This window comes from Bombina bombina, chromosome 3 (genome assembly GCF_027579735.1).
Source record: "Bombina bombina isolate aBomBom1 chromosome 3, aBomBom1.pri, whole genome shotgun sequence".
NCBI lineage: Eukaryota > Metazoa > Chordata > Amphibia > Anura > Bombinatoridae > Bombina > Bombina bombina.
In genome coordinates, this window is record NC_069501.1 from 976,115,535 (window position 1) to 976,142,720 (window position 27,186).

At 38.3% G+C, this 27,186-nt stretch overlaps 1 protein-coding gene across 3 annotated transcripts in view; it reads right to left on the reverse strand.

Moving 5' to 3' along the window:
• KMT2D (lysine methyltransferase 2D) overlaps positions 1-27,186 on the reverse strand; it is a 948,037-nt gene that overhangs the window by 511,084 nt on the left and 409,767 nt on the right. The gene's annotated exons all lie outside the window — the stretch shown is intronic.

Below are 27,186 nucleotides of genomic sequence, written 5' to 3' on the forward strand. Positions count from 1 at the left end.
TTGGCAATAATTCCAAAAGATATGTTTGGCACAAAAACAACACTGCATATCACCAAAAGAACACCATACCCACAGTGAAGCATGGTGGTGGTAGCATCATGCTTTGTGTCTGTTTTTCTTCAGCTGGAACTGGGGCCTTAGTTAAGCTAGAGGGAATTATGAACAGTTCCAAATACCAGTCAATATTGGCACAAAACCTTCAGGCTTCTGCTAGAAAGCTGAACATGAAGAGGAACTTCATCTTTCAGCATGACAACGACCCAAAGCATACATCCAATCAACAAAGGAATGGCTTCACCAGAAGAAGATTAAAGTTTTGGAATGGCCCAGCCAGAGCCCAGTACTGAATCGAATCGAAAATCTATGGGGTGATCTGAAGAGGGCTGTGCACAGGAGATGCCTTCGCAATCTGACAGATTTAGAGTGTTTTTGCAAAGAAGAGTGGGCAAATCTTGCCAAGTCAAGATGTGCCATACTGATAGACTCATACCCAAAAAGACCGAGTGCTGTAATAAAATCAAAATGTGCTCCAACAAAGTATTGGTTTTTATTTTTACTTCCCTTCACCTAAAAGATTTCAGTTTGTTTTTCAATTGAGTTGCATAGTTTATAGGTCACATTAAAGGTGGAAACAGTTCTGAAATGATTTATCTGTCTCATTTTTTTACATCACAGAAACCTGCCATTTTAACAGGGGTGAGTGGACTTTTTATAGTGTGTGTGTGTGTGTGTGTGTGTGTGTGTATATATATTTATTCTGCAGTGTAGGATCCCCCCCCCTTACCCCCCAACCTCCTCTATTAGCCGCCATCTTAGGTACTGGCAGCTGGTACCCACTTTGCTATATTTTTAACCTTTTTTTAAAAAAAAAATAATGAAAAAAAACAACTTTTTTATATTCTGTAGTTGCCCCCCCATCATTACCCTACACCCCCCTCATTATCCTACCCCTCTACCAGATTCCTTTCCCTCAACGGATCCCACATAGGATCCCCCTCATTGCCCCTTCTCCCCAACATGACTTTTTTCTCTCACCTGTATGCAGCGTTGCGTAACGGCCCCACCCTCTCCCGTCCCCCTCCAGCAATGGGCAGCCCACCCACCTCCCTCCTTAGCCTCCCACCCACCAATGATCGGCACCACCGCTGTCCGATGCAGAATGGGGCCCTCTCTGCATCAGTAACTCTGCAACTATTTCTGCAGTGCCCAACTCGTGGGGCATGCAGAAATAGTGCTATCTCGCTATTTTTAGTGAGATCGCGACAGAGAGAAGCACTGGTCCTTAAGGGGTTAAAACTTCAAGCTACAACCTGACTACAGTACTGCACTCATTCTGGACCCAAGCAATTAAGGTTTTGTACATGTAATGCACAGCTGAATTCTAAACAGAAAAGCTCTGTCTGCTCCCACAAGCTTACACAGAATCAGTTTTTTTTGACAATTGTCCGGCCAGCTGCATCATATGACAGACATCAGCCAATCACAGACTAGTATATGTATACCCTGTACACATGCTCAGTAGGAGCTTGTTCCCCAGAAAGTGTGAATATAAAAAGATTGTGCAAAATTTGATAATGGAAGTAAATTGGAAAGTGTCTTAAAACTACATGCTCTATCTGAATCATAAAATTTTATTTTGACTTGAATATCTACCAAAAATTAAATTTCTTTTAAAGGCCCAGTTACAATAGAAAAACTACAGGCTAAATGGGCAGCAGCTTTAGAGGATACCTCACTGGAGGCTTCTGTGATAACCTCATCATTTCAAGTGATTTTGAATGCTACCTTCGCCGCCTCCTGGTGGGAGGCACATGTTAAATTAGTGCATATGACATTTTTTCTCCAGAGAAAGGAACTAAATGTCGGAACCCTAGCTTTAATAAATGTCCAAAATGCTCTTTTACGTCGGCCAGCCTCATACATATGTTTTGGCACTGTCCAAAAGTGAGAAATTTTTGGTTAAAGATCCAATACTGGTTAAACAACACAGTGGGCATTCCCTCTTTGATTTTATCCCCTTCAAACATAATTTTCCCTGTCACAGACCTTGGCCTCCCCCAGGATAAACTTAAACTAGTCACCTTAGTAAAACTAGCAGTTAGATATTTGATTCTGAAAAAATGGAAGTTGAAAGGAACCCCGAGCATTTCAGAGGTAAAGAACTGCTTAAAGAAGCAGTGTATTATCGAACAACTTGACACCAATCTTCAAAATAATCAAGAAGTGAAGACTTTCTTCTCCAAGTGGTCGAATTTTATCAAAAGCCTCCCCCCCTAGCGAGGTTGAATACTTAATCTACCCATTTAGAGACTCGGAATTGGTCCTCCTAGGAATGTGGTGATCCTCCACAGCCAAAAGTTAAGTTTCTTGTCCCCTTTTTTTTTCTCTTTCTTCCCTCCCCCTATCCCCTCTTTTTTTTCTCTCCTTTTCTTTTCTCCTTCTCTTCCTTTCTTTTATCTTTCTTACCCTGCTTTGGTTCTGTTTAGTTAACGAAAGTTTAAAGTGTGTCATGTATATATATATATATATATATATAAATATATATATATATAAATATATATATATATAAATATATATATATAAATATATATATATAAATATATATATATATATATATATATATATATATATATATATATATATATATATATATATATATATATATATATATATATATATAAAAATTCCAACTATATGTACATATATCACATAAAAGGGCATTATTGAATCATTAAGAGAAAGTAAAACTTGATGTTTTGGAATTTTTTTTTACTTGTATTGTATTTTGTTGTACCTGGCCCTGCGTGGCATAAAAAGGTTGAAATTATTTGATTGTACACATTGATGGATATAAACAATTAAAAAAAAAAAAAAAAAAAACTACATGCTCTATCTGAATCATAAAAGTTTATTTTGACTTGAGTGTCCCCTTAAGTATCAGAGACAGACTTAAGTAAATAAGCAGTCTAATGCACACAAATAGTTAAAGGGGCAGTATAAACCAATTTTCATTTAACTGCATGTAATAGACACTACTATAAATAATAATTTGCACAAATGCTGATCTAAAAATCCAGTGTAAAACCTTACTTAGAAGCTCCCAATTTAACACTGTTAATGAGATAAGCCTGGGACACCCACTGAAAAGGGCTGAAAGCAGAATCTACACTTTCCTCCCCTGCATATAAAAAGACCCATTATACAAACAGAAGCAGTCTGATGTCTATATACATCAGTATATATCTAAAACTTTGGCGCTTGGTAAGGAGTCTGAAAATCAGCTCAATGTTATTTAAAAAATAAGCAAAACTATACCTAATAAATTAATTTCTTTCATGGTGGCGAGAGTCCACGAGCTATTACATATGGGATATACATTCCTACCAGGTGAAGGTAAAGTTTACCAAACCGCAAAAGCCTATAAATACCCTGCCCACTTAACACATACCTCAGTTTATCGTATAGCCAAGTGGTGAGGTGTTTAAGAAGTAAAAAAAGCCAAAAAACAGGAACAGGGAAAAAAAGATGTGCATTTAAACAAAAATATAACCCACAAAAGGGTAAGTCTTCATGGACTCTTGCCACCATGAACAATTAATTTATCAAGTAAATTTACATAAATTATGTTTTCTTTTATATAGGTGTCAAGAGTCCACAAGCTGTTACATATGGGATATAATACCCAAGATGTGGAAGTCCATGAGTAACAAAAGGGAAGGATAAAATAAAAACTGAGTTTTTGGATTTAATTTCTCTGCGAAAAAAAGCTAAATAAAGTATTTTATGACAAAAAAACAAAACAAAATATAGGCACTATTATCAAACTGAAACTGCCGCCGTATGTCCTTTCTACCAAAAGCTGCTTCTGACAAGGCAAAAATATAAAAATTGCAAAATTTAGTAAAGGCATGCAGAAAAGACCAAGTGGCTGCTTTGCAAATTTGATAAACTGAAGTCTCATTCTTGAAACCCAATGTGGCGATCTAGTAGAATGAGCTGTAATTCTGATGCAGAGACTGATCCGCCTCCAAATAAGCTTTGTGAATCAGAAGTTTCATCCAAAACTTAAAGAAATAGCGGAGGCTTTCTGAACCAGAAAAAAAAACAAAGACCAGAAATCTGAGATCCTTAGTAGCATCAACATAATATTTCAACACTAACATCCAAAGAATATAAAGATCTTCCAGCAGCATTTTTAGGATTAGAACAAGAAGAGGGAACAACAATTTCCCTATTAATGTTGAGAGAGTTAACAACCTTGGGTACAAATTTGAAAGAAACAGCTTTATCCTGATTGAAAATCAGATACGTGTACTCACAGGAGAAAGCAGACAATTCTGAATCTCTTCTAGCAGCCAGAAATAACACTTTCCAAGAAAGTTTAACGTCCAAAGAATACATAGGTTCAAAAGGAGGAGCCTGTAAGATCTTTAACAGATTAAGACTCCAGGGAGGAGAAATCGGTTTAATAACAGGTTTAATTTGAATTAAAGGGACAGTCTACACCAGAATTGTTATTGTTTTAAAAGATAGATAATCCCTTTATTACCCATTCCCCAGTTTTGCATAACCAACAGAGTTAAATTTATATACTTTTTACCTCTGTGATTATCTTGTATCGAAGCCTCTGCAAACTGCCCCTTTATTTCAGTTCTTTTGACAGACTTGCAATTTAGCCAATCAGTGCTAGCTCCCAGGTAACATCACGTGCATGAGCACAGTGTTATCTATATGAAACACATGAACTAACACCCTCTAGTGGTGAAAAACTTAAACTGCATTCTGAAGAGAGGTGGCCTTCAAGGTCTAAGAAATTAGCATATGAACCTCCTAGGTTAAGCTTTCAACTAAGAATACCAAGGGAACAAAGCAAAAACATAATTTATAAGAACAGGAGAAGTGGACCGAGCGCTACACCCAGGGCCTTAAGCTTACTAACTATATAGCCTCCTAGTAGGCTAACAATATAAAAGTTAAAATGGGGAGAGAGTAAGCGCTAAAAAGGCTATTAAAAAGTACATTTTAATACATATAAAAATTTACAAATGGCAATCAGACGCATGGATCCATGTCTGACTTAACAAAAAAATATATAATAAATCTAAAAATATCTAAAAATATCCAATGGAGTAAAGCATGTGACGCTGACTTAGTGAGCCAGTGATGAGGAGTTAGGACATGTACATTCAATAATATAAACAACCTAAGTGAGTGATTGAGTGCACACAATAGCTGTCAACAAAGAAAAATAGCATTCACAAAAAATAGTGATCACAAAAATTGGTGTACATAAAAAATTTTCAAATGTTCAACCAGTTATATGTAAGTGAATCCAGTAGTGTTTCCTCCAAAGTGACGTGTAGAAATATAACGTGAAGTCAATAATAGTAGAATGTAAACGTTGAGTGGGTCAAATTATTGTGGTTCAGCTTCTAAATTAAAAAATTGTAAATCTGTGAGGTGTATAAAAATAAAAATAACTTGTGAAAAAATCCACATGGAAAACTTGAATTCAAATGATAAACAAAGGTCAAAAATCGAAAGACAAAAATATCAAAAGACAAAAATAGAAAATCAGTGATAATATTAAAAAGCACTAAAGATCTAGTGCAAACAAATCCTTAATTCAGATGTTAAAAATCCTTGGTAAGATCCATAACAAACAAATACATAGATAAAATACCTAAAAGGGAACAAAAGAGAAACAAATAGTGCAACACTGTATATGATATATAATATAGGTAATTAAAACCAAGCTCACCAGTATGCCAACGCGTTTCGGCCCAGACTAGGCCTTTCTCAAGACTACACTGTATCAGAAAATCTGGGAGCTTTAAGTAGGGTCAGTGTTGAAATGATTGGTGCTGTTTTGGCGCCATTTTTAGAGGCACCTCCCTTTCCTGTTTCACCCATTGCATCTCTGGGATATTTCCTATGTTATGTTTCCTGTTTCATCCATTGCATCTCTGGGATATTTCCTATGTTATGTTTTCTGTTTCACCCATTGCATCTCTGGGATATTTCCTATGTTATGTTTCCTTTTTCACCCATTGCATCTCTGGGATATTTCCTATGTTATGTTTATGTTTTCCCATCTTAAAGGTTAATTGGTTCCTATTATTGCCACAAATTCTAGTATAAATCTGTTATTTATACTATATAAATTTGTTTTTTATTTTCATTATTAGGTAATAGTAGCGTTTTGTCAATGTTATTATTATATTCTGTGTTAACTCCGTTAGTTTTCTGGGCGGGTTTCCCCTTTATTTGGGCTCAAATTGCTTATTTATTTACATGGACTGGTTCTCATTTATGAATTGCCCCTGTTGATGTCAAAAACTTAATTTCCAATGCGATCTTATTTTGAAAATTGCTATGACCGGAAGTGGCCTGGTATCGCGGCATCAACTTCCGTTTTAGCTTTTGGGAGACAGTTTATTCGATTCACCGGTCTCTATCATGTGACCGGAAGTTCTTTGGTCCACCGGTCTGCATCATATGACCGGAAGGTGCAGCATCATATTCCCCATTGACTTATGGGATATGTAGTTCCCTCACTTATTAGGACTACAGATCTTTCTCAGATGTTCGGTATTACCCGATCTTTCTATGGCTCATTGTCTCTATGTGTCTATAACATATAATGTCAGAGTCAATGTGCCAATATGTAATAGAATCGGTTACTGGGAATAGTCAATTCTTTGAATAATGTATGTAATTTCTTACGATGCTGATCTGTCACTGCTTATAGTAAAACTGCTTCTAATAAAACTTGCTATGTTAATTCTAAGCACATTCTTGGATCCTAATAAAACTCACTTTCTTAATTCTAGGCACATTCTTGGATCCTAATATTGAATAGCTTTACAATTTACTTTTATTTGTTCATACTTTCGTAATGGATAGCGTTTCACTGCTTCCTTCTAGTTCTTTTGAAACAATGAGACAATCATTATCACAAATGATTAATTCGAGATAGAGAACAAAGATCCCATTGGAAACCAAGGAAGATCCACGTCAGCTGGAAGTTAGTGATGTTTTAACCGGAGCTGTAACGAGATTTGAGATCCAAATGAACAGACAGGAAGAGAGCCAAAATTTAAGGTGTTCACTTATTACTTACACCGAAAATGCTCTATGAAGTCCCAGCTGTCTCTCTATAGCGGTCCTGGATTAGGTCACTGCTGGATGGATCCCCGAAATGAAGGAAACCTCTTGTCTTTTGCAATCCGTATCAGGCTTGCTGTATTGATTCTCTGTAAAAGGGTGACGGTATAAAAGACCTGACCTCCCATCTATCAGGAGCTTGACAAAGGCCCAGACCGGGCTGAAACGCGTTGCTCCGCCCACTTTTCTAACACACAGGTGACTGGAACTAATTACCAGCGTCGAGACCGCACAGAGACCCAGAGCACAGTTTGGTCTATCTGGCGCGAGTGCTGATACGGATTGCAAAAGACAAGAGGTTTCCTTCATTTCGGGGATCCATCCAGCAGTGACCTAATCCAGGACCGCTATAGAGAGACAGCTGGGACTTCATAGAGCATTTTCGGTGTAAGTAATAAGTGAACACCTTAAATTTTGGCTCTCTTCCTGTCTGTTCATTACAGCTCCGGTTAAAACATCACTAACTTCCAGCTGACATGGATCTTCCTTGGTTTCCAATGGGATCTTTGTTCTCTATCTCGAATTAATCATTTGTGATAGTGATTGTCTCATTGTTGTTTTATTGTTATTTTATTTATGCAATTTTATTTTGAGGTTTTAGGGATTTTATTGATACTACATTGTCAAACGCCTGATCAGAGTGTTATTTAAATTTGGTTTTAAAAGTATTTTTGTGCACGATCAAGACTGTAATAAAATTTGTTTATTTTTTACTTGCACCATTACTCTGGTTCATCCTTAAGCACATCCCTTTATTTGGGTTTATTAATCAACTACCCAGTTTTTACATATTTGTAAGGAATTATCATTTCCATCGTACTAAGGTAATTTATTGTTTATAGTATACAATAATTAGAACCTTTGCATTACCAATTTAAGCTACACGTTAGCGCCAGGGGTCATTATAGTAATATCCTTATTACTATTGTATGATTGTATTCCTTTCTGTGGAGTTTGAGGATACTCCATTTACCCAGTGGTTTATTGGTAACTTTCCCAGCGCAGGTTGTTCACACCCCTCAGTACACTAAAGTATAGACCTGCAATGTTTATCTAACTTAACATTGTGAGACGTTTATTGCATCCTAATGCTGTATCTCACCGCCGATGGTGGGATGACAAACTGTAATGTCTCAAGAGGGATCAAGGATCTTCCTATCTGTTCACAGTGAAGGTGTAAGCTCAAATCTAATTGGGAGGGTTTCATTACATTTGTATGTGTATATAAAGGACTTTAGGTGACCATTAACCAGAAATCAGCTGGTGTAAGATCAGACGTAAATACACTCAAAGTGATGGCTTCTGTTTGACTTTGGGGCAGACGTGGGGTAGAGGATACAAGATACAAAATCTTCAAATTATGATATTTCATTTCACACAGTAAGTAGTCCTACATTGGATTGTTATGTATAGACCAGTGTATGAATACAGGGTTTTTTTTCTTTTCTATGATACTTTTTTAGTTCAATATGACAATTTTAAAGTTGTCATACTGAATGTGTTCAGTTTGACAAAGCTGGGTGTATTCAATACGACATTGTCGCAATTCTTTAGGTCTATTATTCCCGTGTATGGATCTGTTGCCAGGTGTTAATTACTTGACAAATGTACTTATGCTTGTATATTTACTCATTGGTGCTGATGTATCTTTGTGACCAAATTGTCCTATGCCTGATGTTATGTTTCTCTCTCTGATATGATTTTGTTCTTAATGAGCGACTAACATTTTGTAATACAGAACAAGTATTATGCCCACTCTAAATATTTACATTTCCCTTGGTTTTTATAGGAAACGGAGAGGGTTAGTATTTTCGATTTTCACTTCCACTCTAGTTTATAGCTTTCATGTATTCGATCTCCCTTTATAAGTACATAGAAAATAGTGATGAAAGCGGAGGTAAATATTTAGTTGGGATACTGTGTGGGGTAACCAACTTAGCAGTCGCATGTTGGGATCCTATCTCTCTAACTTAGGTCATATCATATTTGAGCACTCGGAGATGGATGGTGGTTATTTAATAGATGTCATTTAATGGAGATCAGGTGTGCAAGGTCTTCTTTCTGATTTAAACCTCTAGGGTATAGACAGTCCATCATAAATATCCATCTTGACTCATTGAATAGTAGTTTTTGCTCATGGTTTCCTCCTCTCCAGTCTTTTTTGACCTTCTGTATCCCAAAATAACTAAAATCTTTCAGATTCCCCTTGTGGGTAGTTGCAAAATGCTTGTAGAGTGGGGTATCTATTCTGCCTTTCTCTATGCATAGGATGTGTTCCCTGATCCTATCTTTGAGGGCCCTTGATGTCTGCCCTATATATTGTAATCCACAGGAGCAGCAAACTAGATAGATCACATTTTTGTCGCTACATCTGATCAACTCTTTGATCCTATGTTTCTCGTTTCTCTGATGTGATGAGAAAGTATCTGTTTTTCGTCCGTTCTTACAAGCTTTATAGCTTGGACATGGGTAGAAGCCTTTAATGCTTTTTCCTTGGTGATTGGTCGTGTCGTTAGTATTTCCTTTCCTAGGTATACTAGGAGCCATCATCGTTTTCAGATTCCTAGTTCTCCTATAAATGAATCTCGGATGTGGATTCAGCCTTTCCCCAATCACGTCATCATCTTTGAGTATCGCCCAATGTTTCTTAATAATCTTTTCCAGGATGGATCTGTTGTCACAGTACTCGGATATCATAGGTATGTCTATTGTTTCATCATCCCAGGTTTTTCTTGGTTTGTTTTTATAACTCAGGAGGTTCTCTCTCTTGATCTTACTGACTTCTTCGATTTTATCATCCAACGACTTATTGTCATACCCTCTTTCCAAGAAACGTTGTTTCAGTATGTCAGCCTGTGCAGTCCATTGTTCTATAGTAGAACAATTTTTCTTGACCCTCAAGAATTGGCCCTTGGGTATATTTGACTTCCAGGTGGGATGATGGCAGCTTGTGTTATGGATATAGTTGTTACAGTCAACCTCCTTGAAGAAGGTTGACGTCTCGAGCTTCCCATCTTTCACTTCAATTCTCAGATCCAGAAAGTCCAGTTTCTCTTGGCTGTATTGGTATGTAAACTTAAGATTCTTTTCGTTGTGGTTCATTACATTGATAGTATGTAGCAGATCTTCCAATGTTCCACTCCAAATCAAAAAGATGTCATCTATATATCTTGAATATAGGACCAGGTCCGCGCCAGCTGGACATGAGTCCCAGAAGATGTTTTCCCATAGACCCATGTAGAGATTGGCGTAGCTTGGCGCGAACCTGGTCCCCATTGCTGTGCCGCACAATTGCCTGTAAAACGGATTATTGTTACAGAAATAGTTGTGATTCAAGATATATTTAATACAGTCCAAAATGAATATCCTCTGTTCTTCTGGTATTTCCTCATCCTTTAGTAGGAATGAGTTTACTGCTTCAAACCCTAGGTCATGTGGGATACTTGTATAAAGTGACGTAACGTCACATGTGGCCATTATATAGTTGTTCTTCCAGGTCATTGAATTTAGCAGTGACAGAATTTGTGTGGAGTCTCTGAGATGTGATGGTAATGATATTACCCTTGGAAAGAGGGTATGACAATAAGTCGTTGGATGATAAAATCAAAGAAGTCAGTAAGATCAAGAGAGAGAACCTCCTGAGTTATAAAAACAAACCAAGAAAAACCTGGGATGATGAAACAATCGACATACCTATGATATCCGAGTACTGTGACAACAGATCCATCCTGGAAAAGATTATTAAGAAACATTGGGCGATACTCAAAGATGATGACGTGATTGGGGAAAGGCTGAATCCACATCCGAGATTCATTTATAGGAGAACTAGGAACCTGAAAACGATGATAGCTCCTAGTATACCTAGGAAAGGAAATACTAACGACACGACCAATCACCAAGGAAAAAGCGTTAAAGGCTTCTACCCATGTCCAAGCTGTAAAGCTTGTAAGAACGGACGAAAAACGGATACTTTCTCATCACATCAGAGAAACGAGAAACATAGGATCAAAGAGTTGATCAGATGTAGCGACAAAAATGTGATCTATCTAGTTTCCTGCTCCTGCGGATTACAATATATAGGGCAGACATCAAGGGCCCTCAAAGATAGGATCAGGGAACACATCCTATGCATAGAGAAAGGCAGAATAGATACCCCACTCTACAAGCATTTTGCAACTACCCACAAGGGGAATCTGAAAGATTTTAGTTATTTTGGGATACAGAAGGTCAAAAAAGACTGGAGAGGAGGAAACCATGAGCAAAAACTACTATTCAATGAGTCAAGATGGATATTTATGATGGACTGTCTATACCCTAGAGGTTTAAATCAGAAAGAAGACCTTGCACACCTGATCTCCATTAAATGACATCTATTAAATAACAACCACCATCCATCTCCGAGTGCTCAAATATGATATGACCTAAGTTAGAGAGATAGGATCCCAACATGCGACTGCTAAGTTGGTTACCCCACACAGTATCCCAACTAAATATTTACCTCCGCTTTCATCACTATTTTCTATGTACTTATAAAGGGAGATCGAATACATGAAAGCTATAAACTAGAGTGGAAGTGAAAATCGAAAATACTAACCCTCTCCGTTTCCTATAAAAACCAAGGGAAATGTAAATATTTAGAGTGGGCATAATACTTGTTCTGTATTACAAAATGTTAGTCGCTCATTAAGAACAAAATCATATCAGAGAGAGAAACATAACATCAGGCATAGGACAATTTGGTCATAAAGATACATCAGCACCAATGAGTAAATATACAAGCATAAGTACATTTGTCAAGTAATTAACACCTGGCAACAGATCCATACACGGGAATAATAGACCTAAAGAATTGCGACAATGTCGTATTGAATACACCCAGCTTTGTCAAACTGAACACATTCAGTATGACAACTTTAAAATTGTCATATTGAACTAAAAAAGTATCATAGAAAAGAAAAAAAACCCTGTATTCATACACTGGTCTATACATAACAATCCAATGTAGGACTACTTACTGTGTGAAATGAAATATCATAATTTGAAGATTTTGTATCTTGTATCCTCTACCCCACGTCTGCCCCAAAGTCAAACAGAAGCCATCACTTTGAGTGTATTTACGTCTGATCTTACACCAGCTGATTTCTGGTTAATGGTCACCTAAAGTCCTTTATATACACATACAAATGTAATGAAACCCTCCCAATTAGATTTGAGCTTACACCTTCACTGTGAACAGATAGGAAGATCCTTGATCCCTCTTGAGACATTACAGTTTGTCATCCCACCATCGGCGGTGAGATACAGCATTAGGATGCAATAAACGTCTCACAATGTTAAGTTAGATAAACATTGCAGGTCTATACTTTATCAAGGTCATATATGACTCAATGGCTCCTTGAGAATACCCATAGGCTTTATTTTCAAAAGAACTAGAAGGAAGCAGTGAAACGCTATCCATTACGAAAGTATGAACAAATAAAAGTAAATTGTAAAGCTATTCAATATTAGGATCCAAGAATGTGCCTAGAATTAAGAAAGTGAGTTTTATTAGGATCCAAGAATGTGCTTAGAATTAACATAGCAAGTTTTATTAGAAGCAGTTTTACTATAAGCAGTGACAGATCAGCATCGTAAGAAATTACATACATTATTCAAAGAATTGACTATTCCCAGTAACCGATTCTATTACATATTGGCACATTGACTCTGACATTATATGTTATAGACACATAGAGACAATGAGCCATAGAAAGATCGGGTAATACCGAACATCTGAGAAAGATCTGTAGTCCTAATAAGTGAGGGAACTACATATCCCATAAGTCAATGGGGAATATGATGCTGCACCTTCCGGTCATATGATGCAGACCGGTGGACCAAAGAACTTCCGGTCACATGATAGAGACCGGTGAATCGAATAAACTGTCTCCCAAAAGCTAAAACGGAAGTTGATGCCGCGATACCAGGCCACTTCCGGTCATAGCAATTTTCAAAATAAGATCGCATTGGAAATTAAGTTTTTGACATCAACAGGGGCAATTCATAAATGAGAACCAGTCCATGTAAATAAATAAGCAATTTGAGCCCAAATAAAGGGGAAACCCGCCCAGAAAACTAACGGAGTTAACACAGAATATAATAATAACATTGACAAAACGCTACTATTACCTAATAATGAAAATAAAAAACAAATAAATAGGAAAATCTAGATTTATACTAGAATTTGTGGCAATAATAGGAACCAATTAACCTTTAAGATGGGAAAACATAAACATAACATAGGAAATATCCCAGAGATGCAATGGGTGAAACAGGAAACATAACATAGGAAATATCCCAGAGATGCAATGGATGAAACAGGAAACATAACATAGGAAATATCCCAGAGATGCAATGGGTGAAACAGGAAAGGGAGGTGCCTCTAAAAATGGCGCCAAAACAGCACCAATCATTTCAACACTGAGCCTACTTAAAGCTCCCAGATTTTCTGATACAGTATAGTCTTGAGAAAGGCCTAGTCTAGGCCGAAACGCGTTGGCATACTGGTGAGCTTGGTTTTAATTACCTATATTATATATCATATACAGTGTTGCACTATTTGTTTCTCTTTTGTTCCCTTTTAGGTATTTTATCGATGTGTTTGTTTGTTATTGAACTTACCAAGGATTTTTAACATCTGAATTAAGGATTTGTTAGCACTAGATCTTTAGTGCTTTTTAATATTATCACTGATTTTCTATTTTTGTCTTTTGATATTTTTGCCTTTTGATTTTTGACCTTTGTTTATCATTTGAATTCAAGTTTTCCACGTGGATTTTTTCACAAGTTATTTTTATACACCTCACAGATTTACAATTTTTTAATTTAGAAGCTGAACCACAATAATTTGACCCACTCAACGTTTACATTCTACTATTATTGACTTCACGTTATATTTCTACACGTCACTTTGGAGGAAACACTACTGGATTCACTTACATATAACCGGTTGAACATTTGAACATTTTTTATGTACACCAATTTTTGTGAACACTATTTTTTGTGAATGCTATTTTTCTTTGTTGACAGCTATTGTGTGCACTCAATCACTCACTTAGGTTGTTTATATTATTGAATGTACATGTCCTAACTCCTCATCACTGGCTCACTAAGTCAGCGTCACATGCTTTACTCCATTGGATATTTTTAGATATTTTTAGATTTGTTTATTATATATTTTTTTGTTAAGTCAGGCATGGATCCATGCGTCTGATTGCCATTTGTAAATTTTTATATGTATTAAAATGTACTTTTTAATAGCCTTTTAAGCTTTTTAGCGCTTACTCTCTCCCCATAAAAACATAATTTATGTAAGAACTTACCTGATAAATTAATTTCTTTCATATTAGCAAGAGTCCATGAGCTAGTGACGTATGGGATATACATTCCTACCAGGAGGGGCAAAGTTTCCCAAACCTCAAAATGCCTATAAATACACCCCTCACCACACCCACAAATCAGTTTAACGAATAGCCAAGAAGTGGGGTGATAAGAAAAAAGTGCGAAAGCATAAAAAATAAGGAATTGGAATAATTGTGCTTTATACAAAAAAATCATAACCACCACAAAAAAAGGGTGGGCCTAATGGACTCTTGCTAATATGAAAGAAATGAATTTATCAGGTAAGTTCTTATATAAATTATGTTTTCTTTCATGTAATTAGCAAGAGTCCATGAGCTAGTGACGTATGGGATAATGACTACCCAAGATGTGGATCTTCCACGCAAGAGTCACTAGAGAGGGAGGGATAAAAACATAATTTATGCTTACCTGATAAATTCCTTTCTTCTGTAGTGTGATCAGTCCACGGGTCATCATTACTTCTGGGATATTACTCCTCCCCAACAGGAAGTGCAAGAGGATTCACCCAGCAGAGCTGCATATAGCTCCTCCCCTCTACGTCACTCCCAGTCATTCGACCAAGGACCAACGAGAAAGGAAAAGCCAAGGGTGAAGTGGTGACTGGAGTATAAATTAAAAAATATTTACCTGCCTTAAAAACAGGGCGGGCCGTGGACTGATCACACTACAGAAGAAAGGAATTTATCAGGTAAGCATAAATTATGTTTTCTTCTGTTAAGTGTGATCAGTCCACGGGTCATCATTACTTCTGGGATACCAATACCAAAGCAAAAGTACACGGATGACGGGAGGGATAGGCAGGCTCTTTATACAGAAGGAACCACTGCCTGAAGAACCTTTCTCCCAAAAATAGCCTCCGATGAAGCAAAAGTGTCAAATTTGTAAAATTTGGAAAAAGTATGAAGCGAAGACCAAGTTGCAGCCTTGCAAATCTGCTCAACAGAGGCCTCATTCTTGAAGGCCCAAGTGGAAGCCACAGCTCTAGTAGAATGAGCTGTAATTCTTTCAGGAGGCTGCTGTCCAGCAGTCTCATAAGCTAAACGAATTATGCTACGAAGCCAAAAAGAAAGAGAGGTAGCAGAAGCTTTTTGACCTCTCCTCTGCCCAGAGTAAACGACAAACAGAGAAGACGTTTGTCGAAATTCCTTAGTTGCCTGTAAGTAAAATTTTAGATCACGGACTACATCCAGGTTGTGCAGTAGACGTTCCTTCTTCGAAGAAGGATTTGGGCACAAGGAAGGAACAACAATCTCTTGATTGATATTCCTGTTAGTAACTACCTTAGGTAAGAACCCAGGTTTAGTACGCAGAACTACCTTATCCGAATGAAAAATCAAATAAGGAGAATCACAATGTAAGGCTGATAATTCAGAGACTCTTCGAGCCGAGGAAATAGCCATTAAAAATAGAACTTTCCAAGATAACAACTTTATATCAATGGAATGAAGGGGTTCAAACGGAACGCCCTGTAAAACATTAAGAACAAGGTTTAAACTCCATGGTGGAGCAACAGTTTTAAACACAGGCTTAATCCTGGCCAAAGCCTGACAAAAAGCCTGGACGTCAGGAACTTCTGACAGACGTTTGTGTAACAGAATGGACAGAGCTGAGATCTGTCCCTTTAATGAACTAGCAGATAAACCCTTTTCTAAACCTTCTTGTAGAAAAGACAATATCCTAGGAATCCTAACCTTACTCCAAGAGTAACCTTTGGATTCACACCAATATAGGTATTTACGCCATATCTTATGGTAAATCTTTCTGGTAACAGGCTTCCTAGCCTGTATTAAGGTATCAATAACTGACTCAGAAAACCCACGTCTTGATAAAATCAAGCGTTCAATTTCCAAGCAGTCAGCTTCAGAGAAGTTAGATTTTGATGTTTGAAGGGACCCTGTATCAGAAGGTCCTGTTTCAGAGGTAGAGACCAAGGTGGACAGGATGACATGTCCACCAGGTCTGCATACCAAGTCCTGCGTGGCCACGCAGGAGCTATTAGAATCACTGATGCTCTCTCTTGTTTGATTCTGGCAATCAATCGAGGAAGCATCGGGAAGGGTGGAAACACGTAAGCCATCCTAAAGTCCCAAGGTGCTGTCAGGGCATCTATCAGGACTGCTCCTGGATCCCTGGATCTGGACCCGTAACGAGGAAGCTTGGCGTTCTGTCGAGACGCCATGAGATCTATCTCTGGTTTGCCCCAACGTCGAAGTATTTGGGCAAAGACCTCCGGATGGAGTTCCCACTCCCCCGGATGAAAAGTCTGACGACTTAAGAAATCCGCCTCCCAGTTCTCCACTCCCGGGATGTGGATTGCTGACAGGTGGCAAGAGTGAGACTCTGCCCAGCGAATTATCTTTGATACTTCCATCATAGCTAGGGAGCTTCTTGTCCCTCCCTGATGGTTGATGTAAGCTACAGTCGTGATGTTGTCCGACTGAAACCTGATGAACCCCCGAGTTGTCAACTGGGGCCAAGCCAGGAGGGCATTGAGAACTGCTCTCAATTCCAGAATGTTTATTGGCAGGAGACTCTCCTCCTGACTCCATTGTCCCTGAGCCTTCAGAGAATTCCAGACGGCACCCCAACCTAGAAGGCTGGCGTCTGTTGTTACAATTGTCCAGTCTGGTCTGCTGAATGGCATCCCCCTGGACAGATGTGGCCGAGAAAGCCACCATAGAAGAGAATTTCTGGACTCTTGATCCAGATTCAGAGAAGGGGATAAGTCTGAGTAATCCCCATTCCACTGACTTAGCATGCACAGTTGCAGTGGTCTGAGGTGTAAGCGTGCAAAGGGTACTATGTCCATTGCCGCTACCATTAAGCCGATTACCTCCATGCATTGAGCCACTGACGGGTGTTGAATGGAATGAAGGGTGCGGCAAGCACTTTGAAGTCTTGTTAGCCTGTCCTCTGTCAGGTAAATCTTCATTTCTACAGAATCTATAAGAGTCCCCAGGAAAGGAACTCTTGTGAGTGGAACGAGTGAACTTTTCTTTTCGTTCACCTTCCATCCATGTGACCTTAGAAATGCCAGTACTAACTCTGTATGAGACTTGGCAGTTTGAAAGCTTGAAGCTTGAATCAGAATGTCGTCTAGGTATGGAGCTACCGAGATTCCCCGCGGTCTTAGTACCGCCAGAAGAGCACCCAGAACCTTTGTGAAGATTCTTGGAGCTGTAGCCAATCCGAATGGAAGAGCCACAAACTGGTAATGCCTGTCTAGGAAGGCAAACCTTAGGTACCGGTAATGATCTTTGTGAATCGGTATGTGAAGGTAGGCATCTTTTAAATCTACAGTGGTCATGTACTGACCCTCTTGGATCATAGGTAAAATTGTCCGAATAGTCTCCATCTTGAACGATGGAACTCTTAGGAATTTGTTTAGGATCTTTAAGTCCAGGATTGGTCTGAAAGTTCCCTCTTTTTTGGGAACCACAAACAGATTTGAGTAAAACCCCTGTCCCTGTTCCGATCGTGGAACAGGATGGATTACTCCCATTAACAAGAGCTCTTGTACGCAGCGTAGAAACGCCTCTTTCTTTGTCTGGATTGTTGACAACCTTGACAGATGAAATCTCTCTCTTGGAGGAGAGTATTTGAAGTCCAGAAGGTATCCCTGAGATATTATCTCTAGCGCCCAGGGATCCTGGACATCTCTTGCCCAAGCCTGGGCGAAGAGAGAAAGTCTGCCCCCCACTAGATCCGATCCCGGATCGGGGGCCCTCAATTCATGCTGTTTTAGGGGCAGCAGCAGGTTTCCTGGTATGCTTGCCCTTGTTCCAGGACTGGTTAGGTTTCCAGCCTTGTCTGTAGCGAGCAACGGCTCCTTCCTGTTTTGGTGCAGAGGAAGTTGATGCTGCTCCAGCTTTGAAATTACGAAAGGAACGAAAATTAGACTGTATAGCCTTAGCTTTGGCTTTGTCCTGAGGCAGGGCATGGCCTTTACCTCCTGTAATGTCAGCGATAATCTCTTTCAACCCTGGCCCGAATAAGGTCTGCCCTTTGAAAGGTATATTAAGCAATTTAGACTTAGAAGTAACATCAGCTGACCAGGATTTTAGCCACAGCGCCCTGCGTGCCTGAATGGCGAATCCTGAATTCTTCGCCGTAAGTTTAGTAAGATGTACTACGGCCTCCGAAATGAATGAATTAGCTAGTTTAAGGACTCTAAGCCTGTCCGTAATGTCGTCCAGAGTAGCTGAACTAATGTTCTCTTCCAGAGACTCAATCCAGAATGCCGCTGCAGCCGTGATCGGCGCAATGCATGCAAGGGGTTGCAATATAAAACCTTGTTGAACAAACATTTTCTTAAGGTAACCCTCTAATTTTTTATCCATTGGATCTGAAAAAGCAGCGCTATCCTCCACCGGGATAGTGGTACGCTTAGCTAAAGTAGAAACTGCTCCCTCCACCTTAGGGACCGTTTGCCATAAGTCCCGTGTGGTGGCGTCTATTGGAAACATTTTTCTAAATATCAGAGGGGGTGAGAACGGCACACCGGGTCTATCCCACTCCTTAGTAACAATTTCAGTAAGTCTCTTAGGTATAGGAAAAACCTCAGTACTCGTCGGTACCGCAAAATATTTATCCAACCTACACATTTTCTCTGGTATTGCAACTGTGTTACAATCATTCAGAGCCGCTAACACCTCCCCTAGTAATACACGGAGGTTTTCCAGTTTAAATTTAAAATTTGAAATATCTGAATCCAGTCTGTTTGGATCAGAACCGTCACCCACAGAATGAAGTTCTCCGTCCTCATGTTCTGCCACCTGTGACGCAGTGTCTGACATGGCCCTAATATTATCAGCGCACTCTGTTCTCACCCCAGAGTGATCACGCTTACCTCTTAGTTCTGGTAATTTAGCCAAAACTTCAGTCATAACAGTAGCCATATCCTGTAATGTGATTTGTAATGGCCGCCCAGATGTACTCGGCGCTACAATATCACGCACCTCCCGATCGGGAGATGCAGGTACTGACACGTGAGGCGAGTTAGACGGCATAACTCTCCCCTCGTTGTTTGGTGAAATTTGTTCAATTTGTACAGATTGACTTTTATTTAAAGTAGCATCAATACAGTTAGTACATAAATTTCTATTGGGCTCCACTTTGGCATTGCAACAAATGACACAGGTATCATCCTCTGAATCAGACATGTTTAACACACTAGCAAATAAACTTGCAACTTGGAATACAATTCAATTAGAATAATATTAAAAACGTACTGTGCCTTTAAGAAGCACAGAAGATCTATGACAGTTGAAAATTAGTAAATTGAAAACAGTTATAGTGTAAACACAACAACTTTAGCAAAGGTTTAATCCCATTAGCAAAGATAACAAATTCTGAAAGCAGGAAACAAATTACAGAATAAACGTTTTTTATCTCAGTCAACTATAATTCTCACAGCTCTGCTGAGAGAAATTACCTCCCTCAAAATAAGTTTTGAAGACCCCTGAGCTCTGTAGAGATGAACCGGATCATGCAGGAAATACAATGAGCTGCTGACTGAAATATTTGATGCGTAGCAAAAGCGCCAAAAAAACGGCCCCTCCCCCTCACACACAGCAGTGAGAGAGAACAGAAACTGTCAGAAAAAAGATTAAGCAACTGCCAAGTGGAAAAATAGTGCCCAAACATTTATTCACTCAGTACCTCAGCAAATGAAAACGATTTTACATTCCAGCAAAAACGTTAAACATAATTTCTAGTTATTAAACAGCTTTATGTACTTCTTACAGTGTAATTCTAGTGAAGTACCATTCCCCAGAATACTGAAGTGTAAAGTATACATACATGACATTATATCGGTATGGCAGGATTTTCTCATCAATTCCATTGTCAGAAAATAAAAGCTGCTACATACCTCTATGCAGATTCATCTGCCCGCTGTCCCCTGATCTGAAGTTTACCTCTCCTCAGATGGCCGAGAAACAGCAATATGATCTTAACTACTCCGGCTAAAATCATAGCAAAAACTCTGGTAGATTCTTCTTCAAACTCTGCCAGAGAGGTAATAACACACTCCGGTGCTATTTTAAAATAACAAACTTTTGATTGAAGATATAAAACTAAGTATAATCACCATAGTCCTCTCACACATCCTATCTAGTCGTTGGGTGCAAGAGAATGACTGGGAGTGACGTAGAGGGGAGGAGCTATATGCAGCTCTGCTGGGTGAATCCTCTTGCACTTCCTGTTGGGGAGGAGTAATATCCCAGAAGTAATGATGACCCGTGGACTGATCACACTTAACAGAAGAAAACTGAAAATATAAGCAGAAGAATCAAACTGAAACAGCTGTCTGAAGTACTTTTCTACCAAAGACTGCTTCTGAGGAAGAAAACACATCAAAATGGTAGAATTTAGTAAAAGTACGCAAAGAAGACCAAGTTGCTGCTTTGCAAATCTGATCAACCGAAGCTTCATTCCTAAATGCCCAGGAAGTAGAGACTGACCTAGTTGAATGAGCTGTAATCCTTTGAGGCGGAGTTCTACCTGACTCAACATAAACATGATGAATCAAAGACTTTAACCACGATGCCAAGGAAATGGCAGAAGCCTTCTGACCTTTCCTTGAACCAGAAAAGATAATAGACTAGAAGTCTTCCGGAAATCTTAGTAGCTTCAACATAATATTTCAAAGCTCTAACTACATCCAAAGAATGCAACAATCTTTCCTTAGAGATTTTAGGATTAGGACACAATGAAGGAACTACAATTCTCTACTAATGTTGTTAGAATTCACAACCTTAGGTAAAAATTTAAATGAAGTTCGCAAAACCGCCTTATCCTGATGAAAAATCAGAAAAGGAGACTCACAAGAAAGAGCAGATAATTCAGAAACTCTTCTAGCAGAAGAGATGGCCAAAAGAAACAAAACTTTCCAAGAAAGTAATTAAATATCCAGCAAATGCATAGGTTCAAACGGAGGAGCTTGAAGAGCCCCTAGAACCAAATTCAAACTCCGAGGAGAAATTGACTTAACAGGTTTTATACGAACCAAAGCTTGTACAAAACAATAAATATCAGGAAGACTAGCAATCTTTCTGTGAAAAAGAACAGAAAGAGCAGAGATTTGTCCTTTCAAGGAACTTGCAGACAAACCTTTATCCAAACCATCCTGAAGAAACTGTAAAATACTAGGAATTCTAAAAGAATGCCAAGAAAAATGATGAGAAAAACACCTAGAAATGGATGTCTTCCAGACTCGATAATATATCATCCTAGATACAGATTGACGAGCCTGTAACATAGTATTAATTACGGAGTCAGAGAAACCTCTATGACTGAGAATCAAGCGTTCAATCTCCATACCTTCAAATTTAAGGATTTGAGATCCTGATGGAAAAAAGGACCTTACGATAGAAGGTCTGGTCTTAACGGAAGAGTCCACGGTTGGCAAGTAGCCATCCGGACAAGATCCGCATACCAAAACCTGTGAGGCCATGCTGGAGCCACCAGCAGAATAAACGAACGCTCCTTTAGAATCTTGGAAATCACTCTTGGAAGAAGAACTAGAGGCGGAAAGATATAAGCAGGATGATACTTCCAAGGAAGTGACAATGCATCCACTGCTTCCGCCTGAGGATCACTGGATCTGGACAGATACCTGGGAAGCTTCTAGTTTAGATGAGAAGCCATCAGATCTATTTCTGGAAGTCCCCATATTTGAACAATCTGAAGAAATACCTCTGGGTGAAGACACCATTCGCCCGGATGTAGCGTTTGGCGACTGAGATAATCCGCTTCCCAATTGTCTATACCTGGGATATGAACCGCAGAAATTAGACAGGAGCTGGATTCCGCCCATACAAGTATTCGAGAGACTTCTTTCATAGCCAGGGGACTGTGAGTCCCTCCTTGATGATTGACATATGCCACGGTTGTGACATTGTCCGTCTGGAAACAAATGAACGACTCTCTCTTTAGAAGAGGCCACGACAGAAGAGCTCTGAAAATTGCACGGAGTTCCAAAATGTTGATTGGTAATCTCGCCTCCTGAGATTCCCAAACCCCTTGTGCTGTCAGAAACCCCCAAACAGCTCCCCAACCTGTCAGACTTGCATCTGTTGAAATTACAGTCCAGGTCGGAAGAACAAAAGAAGCCCCCTGAATTAAACGATGGTGATCTGTCCACCACGTCAGAGAGTGTTGTACAATCAGTTTTAAAGATATTAATTGAGATATCTTTGTGTAATCCCTGCACCACTGGTTCAGCATACAGAGCTGAAGAGGTCACATGTGAAAACGAGCAAAGGGGATCGCATCCGATGCAGCAGTCATAAGACCTAGAATTTCCATGCATAAGGCTACCGAAGGGAATGATTGTGACTGAAGGTTTCGACAAGCTGAAACCAATTTCAGACGTCTCTTGTCCGTCAGAGACAGAGTCATGGACACAATCTAAAAGATCCTCTAACTATGTCCTGAAGAGCAAGTGAATTATATGAGATTCCGCATCCTCAGAAAATAATCTGAATGAAAACAGAAAAATGAAAAAATGCATTTATTGTATCTAATGAAAACAAATAATGCTATAAATGACCATAAAAAGGCAAAATAGTTTGAATAAAACTGCAAAACCCGGTTCCTAAAAAAGGAGCTGGAAGAAATACCCCAGAAGATTTTAAGTCTGAGCAGCGCTTGAACCCCATGGGTGCCTAGCCATGCTTCAACAGTACCCAAAATATATAGGACAGAAACACACTTAAAGAAAGTGTTAGCCTTACTGGAATAAAATCAAAGAAATTTGGACAAAATAGAACCAAATAAATTTCAAAGAAGTCTTAACCTGCCCCTTACCAGCCAAGCTGGAATATGGCACGTACATCGCAATATTAGGGAGCTGATTTCGAACTCCAATTATAAACATGTTACTTGGGAAAGAACTCAGGAATTCGTTCCTTAATAAGAACAACCAAACTAGTATAAGCTTAAAGTTTTAGTCTTAGAACTCAATCTTGAAGCCCAGAGTAACAGTTAAGAATTGAATCCAATTATAAAACAAATAATTGGATTATCTTAGAACAAAAGAAATATGGATTTTTTTAAAAATCACAAAATTCTTCTAGCTAAAATAGCTAAAGACATAGATTAACCCTCATTTGCGAAAATATTCAATAAAATGAAAACACAAACAAAATTATTAGCATGATAGTCCAGTTAAAAGGACCAGTCAAAACAGTGGACTTGCATAATCAATAAATGCAAAACAACAAGACAAATGCAACAGCACCTAGTCTAGTAAATGTTGTCCCTTTAACAATGCTAAAATAAATCATAATCTGATACTTGATCTTAAAGTAAACAGAAAAAATGAAGCAATTGCAATATCCAAATAAATCACAGGACCAAGAAAAGTACCTGAAACTAAATAATTTTCCATAAATAAGATACAACTATCTAAAGGAAAATAAATACTATTTTGCTATAGAAACAATAGCATAATTAGTAGAAGTAGAGATAGCCTCAATAAATTGGAGAACCCTCCAAATTGAATTTAACTGCTGGCAAAGAATATAGTTTAAAACTTTGAAGAAGGAATAAAAGAAAATTCTCAGCCTATTCCATTCCCTAGTATGGGGAATTGGAAAGAAAACCTCTGAAAACACAGAAGAATAAAATAGGCAGAAATAGTGTCAGCTAGTCTTAAAGAACTAGTTACTTTAATATCCAAAATAATCAACACCTTTTCAACAAAGAACAAATGTACTTTAATAATAGAAAAATAATAAAAAAGTAGATTTGTTAGTGTCAATATCTGATGAAGAAAATTTCTGAAAGAGAAAAAACATCAGAGAAGGATAAATCAGTATGTTGTTGGTCATTTGAAACTTCAATAATTAAAGAAGAAGTGAAAAAGACCTGAACATTTTATTAGAAGGCACGAAGTCAGACAAAGCCTTTAAAATAGAATCAGAAAAAAATTTCTTATAAATCTTCTAAATATTTCTTGTACATAAGATGTAAGAATGGAAATATATGAAGCATAAATACTAATGGATTCTGCACGTAAAAGTATATCATAATAACTTATTACAAACCATAGCTAAAGATAAACATTTATAACATTTAAAATAAATGAACTTAGCTTTGGTAGAACTGAAACTCAGTTAAAGGCACATAATACTCATATGCTAAATCACTTGAAACTGATGCAGTATAACTGTAAAAAGCTGACAGGAAAATATCACCTGAGCATCTCTATGTAAAAAAGGAAGATATTTTACCTCACAATTTCCTCAGCTCAGCAGAGTAAGTTCTGTGTAAAAAGTTATACTCAGCTGCTCCCAACTGCAGGTAAAAAAATTAAAAAAAATGAAGAAATGAACAGCAGCCAATCAGCATCAGCAGTGCTGAGGTCATGAACTCTTACTGTGATCTCATGAGATTTGACTTAACTCTCATGAGATTTCATAGTAAGCTTCCTTTACCTGATTGGTGAAATAATATGAGAGTGCACGATGCTAGTCCCTTCAGATGTCCCAGGACAAACACACTAAAATGCTGCTTAGAAATCTTTTACAATGGGAGGTGGCTACTGAGGAACTTTTGAGGTAAAATATCTTTCTTTTTTACATAGAGATGTTCAAGTGATATTTTCTAATCCGCTTTTTACAGCTATGCTGCATCACTTTCAAGTGTTTAAACATTTGGGTATTATGGCCCTTTAAGAGTTTTTCCAGAAGTGGCTTCTAATTCAGGGTCAATCTGAGACATATTGCAATATGTAATAGAAAAAACAACATATAAAGCAAAATTGATCAAATTCCTTAAATGACAGTTTCAGGAATGGGAAAAAAATGCCAATGAACAAGCTTCTAGCAACCAGAAGCAATAAATAATGAGACTTAAATATTGTGGAGACAACAATGACGCTCGAATTTTTTAGCGCCAAAAAAGCCGCCCACATTATTTGGCGTAAAAAAAAACTTCCGGCGACACGTATGACGCAGGAAATGACAAGAAAAGTTTTGCGCCAAGAAAGTCCGCGCCAAGAATGACGCAATAAAATGAAGCATTTTCAGCCCCCCCGCGAGCCTAACAGCCCACAGGAAAAAAGTCAAATTTTAAGGTAAGAAAAAATTGATTTATTCATATGCATTATCCCAAATATGAAACTGACTGTCTGAAATAAGGAACGTTGAACATCCTGAATCAAGGCAAATAAATGTTTAAACACATATATTTAGAACTTATATAAAAGTGCCCAACCATAGCTTAGAGTGTCACAGAAAATAAGACTTGCTTACCCCAGGACACTCATCTACATGTAGTAGAAAGCCAAACCAGTACTGAAACGAGAATCAGTAGAGGTAATGGTATATATAAGAGTATATCGTCGATCTGAAAAGGGAGGCAAGAGATGAATCTCTACGACCGATAACAGAGAACCTATGAAATAGACCCCGTAGAAGGAGATCATTGAATTCAAATAGGCAATACTCTCTTCACATCCCTCTGACATTCACTGCACACAGAGGAAAACCGGGCTCCAACCTGCTGCGAAGCGCATATCAACGTAGAATCTAGCACAAACTTACTTCACCACCTCCATGGGAGGCAAAGTTTGTAAAACTGATTTGTGGGTGTGGTGAGGGGTGTATTTATAGGCATTTTGAGGTTTGGGAAACTTTGCCCCTCCTGGTAGGAATGTATATCCCATACGTCACTAGCTCATTACATGAAAGAAATTGATGATTAAAGTAAATTGGAAAATTGTTTAAAATTACATGCCCTATCTGAATCATGAAAGTTTATTTTGGACTAGACTGTCCTTTTAAAGCCTGAACAAAACAGTGAACATCTGGAAGATGAGCATTTTTTTTCTGTGAAACATTACAGAAAGAGCAGAGATTTGTCCCTTCAAGGTACTGGCAGCCAAACCTTTATCCAAACCATCCTGAATAAACTAAAGAATTCTAGGTATTCTAAAGAAATGCCAGGAAAAATCATGAGTAGAAAACCTTTGTTTTTAGACACCCATCCACTGAAACCCGAAATCCAACCAGTACTGAAAACATATCAGCAGAGGTAATGGAATAGGAGTATGTCATCGATCTGTAAAGGGAGGTAAAAGATGAATCCCTGCAAACGAATTTACAGAGAGCCTATGAAAAGATTTTCCAGAGGCAAAAACATGGTGTCATGAGGCAGTACTCCCTTCACTTTCTTCTGACAAGCACTGTACTCTGAGGGGAACCGGGCTTCAATACGCTCTGAAGCACCTTTCACAGAAGAAGATAAAGCACCACGCACTCCAACCAGGCAAAGTTTTAAACTAAGGTATGTGGGAGGTGGGCAGGGTATTTATAGGATTTTGAGGTTTGGGAAACTTTGCCTCCTCCTGGTAGGAATGTCTATCCCATACATAACAGCTTTTGGACTCTCGCCACCTAAATGAAAGAAAATTCATCAATGAAGGTCCATTATTATTTTTAGTGCTGGTAAATCCGAGCGTTTTTAAAAAACTAGGATTTACCATCACCTTAAATTACAAAATATGCAATTTTTCTAGGAGTATTAATATCAAACATTTCAGTGAACTGATGACACTGACAACTGTAGTGAGATCAAATAACACAACGCTAATCACATGCTAACTACTGA